Source organism: Astyanax mexicanus, chromosome 9, assembly GCF_023375975.1.
Source record: "Astyanax mexicanus isolate ESR-SI-001 chromosome 9, AstMex3_surface, whole genome shotgun sequence".
In the NCBI taxonomy this organism is placed as follows: domain Eukaryota; kingdom Metazoa; phylum Chordata; class Actinopteri; order Characiformes; family Acestrorhamphidae; genus Astyanax; species Astyanax mexicanus.
Window position 1 is genome coordinate 45,605,337 of NC_064416.1, and position 8,096 is coordinate 45,613,432.

The 8,096-nt window shown below is 37.5% G+C and overlaps 1 long non-coding RNA gene across 1 annotated transcript; it reads left to right on the forward strand.

The window, feature by feature from the left end:
- Positions 1 to 3,238: 3,238 nt before the first annotated feature.
- LOC111196879 (uncharacterized) lies at positions 3,239 to 7,643 on the forward strand. Its single transcript, XR_007440740.1, has 2 exons — positions 3,239 to 3,450; positions 6,491 to 7,643. It is a non-coding gene; the product is annotated as an uncharacterized LOC111196879 (long non-coding RNA).
- Positions 7,644 to 8,096: the final 453 nt, after the last annotated feature.

Sequence of the window (8,096 nt, forward strand, 5' to 3'; positions counted from 1 at the left end):
GCACGCTGGCGGCGCAGTTGGCCATGGTGTCGGACAAGAACCAGCGTGACTGGGACAGGCACCTGCCGGTAGTGCCGCTGGCCTGTTGCTCCGCTGTGCAGGAGACGACGGGATTCACGCCGGCTCTGCTTATGTTCGGGCGCGAACTGAGGACGCCGGTTTCCCTGGCTTTTGGGGCGCCTCATGACGGGGGCGGTTACGCTTCGGACACGCCCACTTTCGTCTCGGACCTTATGTCTTCGCTGGAATTACCACACCGTCTAGCGCGCTCTAACCAGTCTGCTGCCGGACAGAAGCAGAAGCGTGCGTACGTCACGCGCTGCTTTGGGGACCTGTTGGCGGTGGGGGCGAGGGTTTGGCTATATAACCCTCAGCGGAAGAAGGGACTGTGCCCGAAGCTCCAGCCGGCCTGGGTGGGTCTGTGCTTGGTGCTGTCCAGGCTGGGGGAGGTGGTGTATAAGATCCGGTGGGGCAGACGCACTATGATTGTGCACCGTGATAGGCTGGCCCCCTATAGGCCGAGACTGTCGGACACTGTGGACGGTGGTGCGGAGCCTGCCGGCCTTGCACTCGTGCCTGACCTGAACTCTGGCTCTTCGGAGCCGCTGGCAGGCGGTGCCGTGCCCGGCCCCTCCAGGCTGCCGCGGGCACGGAGGCCGCCCGCCCGCCTTAATGACTTTGTTTGCGATTGATTGTAAAAAAAAATATATATATATATGTTCTGTTGTACACGGGGTTTGTGTTGGGTTGGTGGGGTCGCCGGGACGGCTGACCCTTGGGAGGGGGGCTATGTGGCGGCTCTGGGTTGTGTGTGTGGCTGCCTGCAGGTATGTTTCTGTTCTCCTGTGTGTGAGGATGACAGGGGTGGGGCATCTCCCTTGGGAGGGGTTATGCAGAGAGGGTGGGCACCACTCTGGATCTGCCATCTGGGAGACACACAGCTGGGTTGGTGGCCTTTGGGCTATTTGAGCTCTGTGGGGTAATGGTTTTAGCTCTCCTAGTCTTGTTAAAGACTGTAAGTGAGTGGCAAGCCTGTTCAATAAAGGAGCTGTTGAGCATTCAGCATGAGTCTCACGGGTCTTCCTTCCTCTTCCACGCCACAATATTAATGTTGTATTTTCCTTTTTTTTTTAGGGAGTGCCGGTATAAGACTCATCGAGGTAAAAATGTCAAGAAGTCTGTCAGATCAGGATCCATATTTGAAAGGAGCAAGATCCGTCTATAAAGTTGGATGCAGTTTATATACAGGTGCGTTATTAGTTGTTGAGTTTAAAAGTAGCTTAATCTATTTTAAGTATAGCCCAACAGTGGATGTCTGGGTATGTCGACTAATATAGCTTTCAATAAGTTAGTCCTGTTTTATTAAATGGTTTGACATACTAATTGCTAAATGTTTGTAGACCCCTTTGATAAATGCATTCTGCTACTTTAAGTTACACCAATTGCTGACTCACATGCCCAAAAACACACATTATTATGTGTTCTCTGGAATGAGGGCACTTCATCCAATACATTTAGCACATGTGGAGTAGGAGATGGGGTACGGTTCTTCCAAAATCCTAACCTCACTGCACTTTTGTCATTGATTGCAGCCATTCCCTCACAGCAATGCTCCAAATCTAGTAGAAATTCTGTCATGGACTGTAAGGACATTGAATTTGCAGGTGTTCTATTAATTTTGTCCATATTGCCACACAGCAAGCAAACTGCAATTTTACAACATGTCTATTTACTAACACATGTTAAGCATGCAAAAGATTATTTTCAGTTGCAAGGACTGCAGTTGGCACTAAAGTGTGGGTGGGCGACATGGCCCTAAAATAATATCACAATATTTCAGTGTATTTTTGTGATAACAGTATATTTAAATAAAAAAAATATGGAGTGAATTTTGTGCCAAAATTTATTTTACACAAAAGAAAAATTAAATCTGCAATCAAAATTTTAAGAATCAAAAGCAAAAATTAAAAAGCTCACGTTAGCAAGGTGTTCTAAATATTCACCTAGCTAACTCACTTCACTGTAATTAACTTACTAGCTCTCTAAATAGGTAACTCACTAGTTCACTAACTAGGTAACTCACAAGTTGACTGACAAGGTAACTCACTAGTTCACTAACTAGGTAACTCAATAGCTCACTAACTAGGTAACTCAATAGCTCACTAACTAGGTAACTCACTAGCTCACTAAGTAACTCACTAGTTCACTGACTATGTAAGTAGCTAACACACTAGCTGACAAACTAGGTAACTCACTAGTTCACTAACTAGGTAACTCACTAGCTCACTAACTAAGTAACTCATTAGCTCACTAAGTAACTCACTAGATCACTGACTAGGTAAGTAGTCAACTCACTAGCTCACTGACTAGGTAAGTAGTCAACTCACTAGCTCACTAATTAGGTAACTCACTAGTTCACTAACTAGCTTACTGACTAGGTAACTCACTAGCTCACAAACTAGGTAACTCACTAGATCATTATCTAGGTAACTCACTAGTTCACTGACTAGGTAACTATCCTACTTTGCGCATGAATATTTAGAACACCTTGCTAAAGAAAGCTTTTTAATGGAGTGAAACACTTGCTTAGAAAATGAATATAACATTAAACATAACTATTTGTATGAAATTTAATTGTAAAAGTATCTGCTGCTGTTGTGCACTGGAAGCTGTTCGCTCTCTGTGTTTGGAAGAACTCTTGAAACTGTCAGAGTGGGTGTGGTCAGTCTCAGACGAGGGTTCAGGGTACGAGCAGTCAGTCCAAAACCAGCTGACCAGTGGAGATCCACTGAAAATTCACAAAAACAAAAAAGCAGTGACTGACAAAATCTAAACTGAAATATTTTTCATAAAACTGCAAAGGATAATAAAGTAACCAAGGATATTTAAAAATATATATTTGCTATATTTTTTTTCTCTTTTGAATTTGCAATACACATTTTTTTCCTTTTGATTTTTAAAATTTTGTTAGCAGATTTTATTTTTTGTGTAAAACTTTTGCCACAAAATTCACTCCATAAAAAACACTGAAAATACATAATTAATGAAAAATATAAAATACTGCAGCAAAATGACAGCTTCAATTATCTGATGTATAAAATAATCATAATGTAACAAAATGTAACATACATTAATATACACTATATCAACAGCATTGTGTATAAAAATCTACTAAAGTGCCAAGACTATTTAGTGCACACATAACAAACATATTAAGGGTTAAGACACTCTCTTTGTTTACAGGTTTGCACAGGGATTAAAGCTGCGACAAATCGATCTAATTCAAGATGGTGTTTCTAGAAGCACACGTACGCTGTCCAAAATGAGTAAAAAACTGCGAAGGATCTGCAAAAGAGCATTAATCGAAAAAGGAGAAGCACAGGACAACACCTGGGAGGACACAGGGAGTTTGTAGTAATAGACGAAAGTAACTTCTGCCACAAACGCAAGGTAAGATGCTGTGTTTAGTACTATTTTGTAAAATAAATATTGGCATTTTCAGCTCTTATTTTAAGTTTACGGTTGGGCTGCACAATATGTCGTTTAAGCATCGTCATTGCGATGTGCCCATGCGCAATAGTCACATCGCGGGACATGCAATGTTACCCAAGTCAATAAAAACCAACATGTCATGTTGCAATGTTTTGATTCTTGACACAAGAAATAGATACTCAGCATTCTGGGGTTGGGGAGGGGGGAGCGAGCGGGCATAAATACAAGGTAACCACATTGCCTCCACATGGCTTAACACGTGATGTAATCGCAGCCAGACAGTCTGTCCAAAGCTATGCACCTCCGCACAGTTTTGTACAGATCTTTCCAGTTACGGACGGATTCATGCTTTTAATCCCAGAAAAACTCTGTTATTTAGTGTTTTAAGGCCATTTAAATGCTTGATTTTTGTTGTTGTCTCGGGTTTTGAGTGTTTGGCTTACTCTAAAGCTCTGACTCAGTTCTCGGTCGGTCTGAATTAGAGTTTAGATTTTCTGCCTGAACCCAAACTTGGGCCAGGTCAGGTCAAGTCCGGCTCCAGAAAATAGTCTGAGACATAGGCATCTGTTTTTTTAATGTTATTTTTTTTTTTTTATATAAAGCTCTGGCGTGATAATCACAATATAGCTAAGTAAAACGTAAACTGGAACTGTACTGTGTTTATAAAACTAATATGATCTGAAATTATAGATAGAAAACCCTTAGTTTTTGTGTTTGTTAATTTATTTATAAGCGCTGTTTCCACTCGAGCAGTTTTACAGCGGGCAGTATTGTGCGAAATCCTGCTTGCAAAGTGGAGTCTGATTCTTTGGGGAGTTGGATTTGGCACAACAGTGGCAGCACGCTGAACAGATTTCGCTCACTGAAACAGCCCAAAAACAGCTAGTTTACGGGTCGGGTCGGGCTCTGGCTCATAATGACAGTTAATGGGACGGCTCGGGCCGGGTCAGGTCTGTTGTCATGTCATGCATTGTTTAATATTGCAATATTATCGCCGAAAAAAACAAAAAATGTCAATATTTTCCAATATCGTGCAGCCCTGGATTACGGTGTGTTTCTTAGTAATACAAAAGCCTTTTAAGTTAACTAATAAGAGATTCGTATTTAAATTGCTAACATGACAATAAAAAAAATCTTAAAAATATTATTGTTACAATTTCTTCCTACTGCATATCATGCGTAAAGAAAGTTTTATTTATTTATTAATTTATTGATTTATTTTATTAAAACATATACACTAAAAAATTACTTTTTATGCAACATCAGAAATGGAAAGAAATCAAAGAAGCAAAGCAAAGAATTCTTCTGGAATGGCCAACGTAGTTTTTATTGTCTGAAATTATTATATTTAGAATATAATACAGAAAATTAAGTTCATAACTCATGTTAAAATAGGTCATAGAATTGCCAAAAAGGCAATATGTTTAGATCATTATTTATTAATTGATAACATTATTGTACTTTTCTGTAAAACACACTACATAAAATTATGTTTAATATGTTACAAATGGACATTAAGCAATAATTCTTAAAAGGATCTAAAAAACTTATTTTCAAATTGAAAGCTAATTTTCACTACAAAGTGAAAGCTACTTTACATGTATCGCTCTGAAAAAAATAAGAGACCACTTAATGAAGATTTTTCTTTCATTTTCCAAATTGAAAACCTCTGGAATATAATCAAGAGGAAGCCATCAAACCAAGCTGAACTACTTGTATTCTTGCACCAGGAGTAAAGGCTGAAAGAAACCAGAGTTATTCCACCAAATATTGATTTCTGAGCTCTTAAAACCTTATGAATATGATCTTGTTTTCTTTGCATTATTTCCAGGTCTGAAAGCTCATTTCAGCCGTTTCACATTTTCTGCAAGTAATTGCTGTATATGACAATACTAATGATATAATAACAAAACAGCTAATGATTATACAGTGCTAATGTTAACTTATTTATGGTTATATATGGTATAACATTTTTATTTATGCCTTAATTCCTATTATTGTTGCTAAAAGTCAGAATAATCTTTGATTGATTAATTACTATGTAAGTTACAAAGGATTTTGGGAAACACTTGAAATGTAAACAAAAAAAAAAGTACTTAGCTTTACTAAGCGGTGGCGTAATGTTTTAGGAAATGCACCCTGATCTTTAGCTTTATATGTTTTTAAATAATATTTGAACAAAAAATATTTGAGGCAACATTGTATTTTTTGTAAGTGATTGTTATTTAATCAGTTTGACGCAAGGTTAGATTTTCACTAGATTTTCATTCACTGTGTCTACTTTATCTGTATTAGTACTAACCATCATGAATTTTACAGTGGTTTACAGAAAGGTTTTATCTTTATCATTTCATATTTTAATCATAATTAAAACTGTGATTGGTAACATGATTTTATTGAACAGCATCAACAAATGACTGTCAAGCCATGGTAAAAATGGACATGAGCCTTCTGCAGGCAAACTCAGCAATGCTACTGAAATGTTTTCTCATTGTGTATTAGTATTATTTAAACATATTAGCACATTTTTGTGACTAAATTTAGAACATATAATTACATCTCTAATCTTTATCATGCATATCTGTTTCATGGACAGCCTTTTTGATATGCTTCTGTGATAAATCCATTGACATGAAATACACAAAAGCTGAGCAGCAAATGTTTGGTTCTTTTCTTTACACAGAAAAAGCATTGCAATTATTGTTAAACTAATTGATTATATGGTAAAAAAAAACATTAGAATAAATAAGATAAGGTTTTACATATTGACAAAGGACTAAAGTAATGATTGATTATGATTATGTAATGATTATTCAGATTTTTCATTTTGTGAGTAATTTATTTTGTAAAATATTTTGACCTGAATGTAAAATGAGCAAGTTATTAACTTACAGCATAGAGTGAAGGATGTCAAGTGTTGAGTAAATGTTAATTTAATTTGCCATTTAATTTGTCCTAATGAAAAACTACTGTTAAAAATGTATTATGTTTTTCACAGTATGGTCGAGGTAGATTTGGCCGGACCTGGAACAGAAGAAAGTGGGTTTTTGGATTACTGGGCGTCAGGGAACAAAGAAGAAGACCCATTCTCCGATTGGTGGAAAAAAGATCTCGACGTCATTTACTTCCAATTATCAGAAAGCATGTACGTAGAGGTTCAACAATTATCAGTGATCAATGGAGGGCTTACATGGGTGCTCTTCATAATGCAGGTTACACACATTTTAGTGTAAACCACAAGAGATGGTTTGTTGACCCTCAGAGTGGTGGTCATACACAACATTTGGAAAGAGCTTGGGGTATCTACAAAGGCCAGATCTGGAGACTACGAGGTAACAGAACTGAAAAACTGTTAAAGGAGCACCTGTCAGTTATTGAGTGGACCTACTGGCTGGGAAAGAACCACCATGAGGGTCCTCTTGGGCGTCTCCTTAAAGACATACGCCAGTATTTTCCAGTGTAGGCAACCATTTCAAAATGTTTAAAACAAAGCAGTTATAAAAAATAACTATATACAGTATTGTGCAAATGTTTCGGCACCTGTGGGAATGTCGTTAAAGAATAAGCTTCTTATTTGTGAAGTTATTTTTAGTTCTCATCATATCAACACCTGGTTTGGTAAATTGGTAAATTTGGTAAATCAGGTGAGCTGCTGACGGAACTGAACATATACACATGCTGGCTGAATAAATGCATCCAGGAGAAATCTGGAAGTACACTTTATTTTTCAGCTTGGCTCACAGGATGTAGCATATTTAGTTAAAAATATTATGTTTTGCTGTTTTTATGTTTATTTGCATCTGTTCAGATTCATATGTGGTGCTTTTTTCAGGTAAAAACACTCATATTGCTAATAAATTAGTTTAATTTGCTTTGGTACATCAAGATCACTGCTGGACTGCGAGTGGTCAACCACCCAAACGTATCACGGTGTCAAGAGTAGCTCTGTGGGAAGAAACTGACACAACTTTGTATAAACAGACAAACTACAGTATCTGTGGTAGTGTGGTGGGTCAGTACAGAGGTTCATTACACAGTGTGTAAATGTGTGTATTAGTAAAATTCCTGTTACACTTTAATTGTGCAGTTGTAAAGATTGTTTTTTTCTTTACAGTGTTACAAATAAAAAAAGTGATTCCTTTTGCACATCAGTTGTCTTTCTTGTGCATGTGTTGTATTTTATTGGTAGTTAATAAATTAATTTATTCACTAGTTATTGTGTAGATGCATTGAAAAAAATGTCATTTTAAACACATTAAAAGTATCAGTAATCAGCAATGAGTGGTATTTATTAAGTAGTTACTAGTGACTTAATAGTACATATAAGATCAGTGACTTTTCACTTTACTTACGGGGTCACAAAAATGATAAGTAGTGTTTCTGTACTAGTAATTAATGATGATCTAAGCTCAGTGTATGAAACATCCACTTTTTTCTTAGGAATAAATATAAGCATTAGTGTATTTTTGAGTGTTCATTCTAGGTGTGGCTGCTTCCCTACATCAATGGATCTTATTGCTGCTGTACAGTGGTAAGAAGGTGGGCTCTAATCAGGACCTGTTGCAATGTCTAAGAGCAAGAAAAGCTACTTAAATACATACACA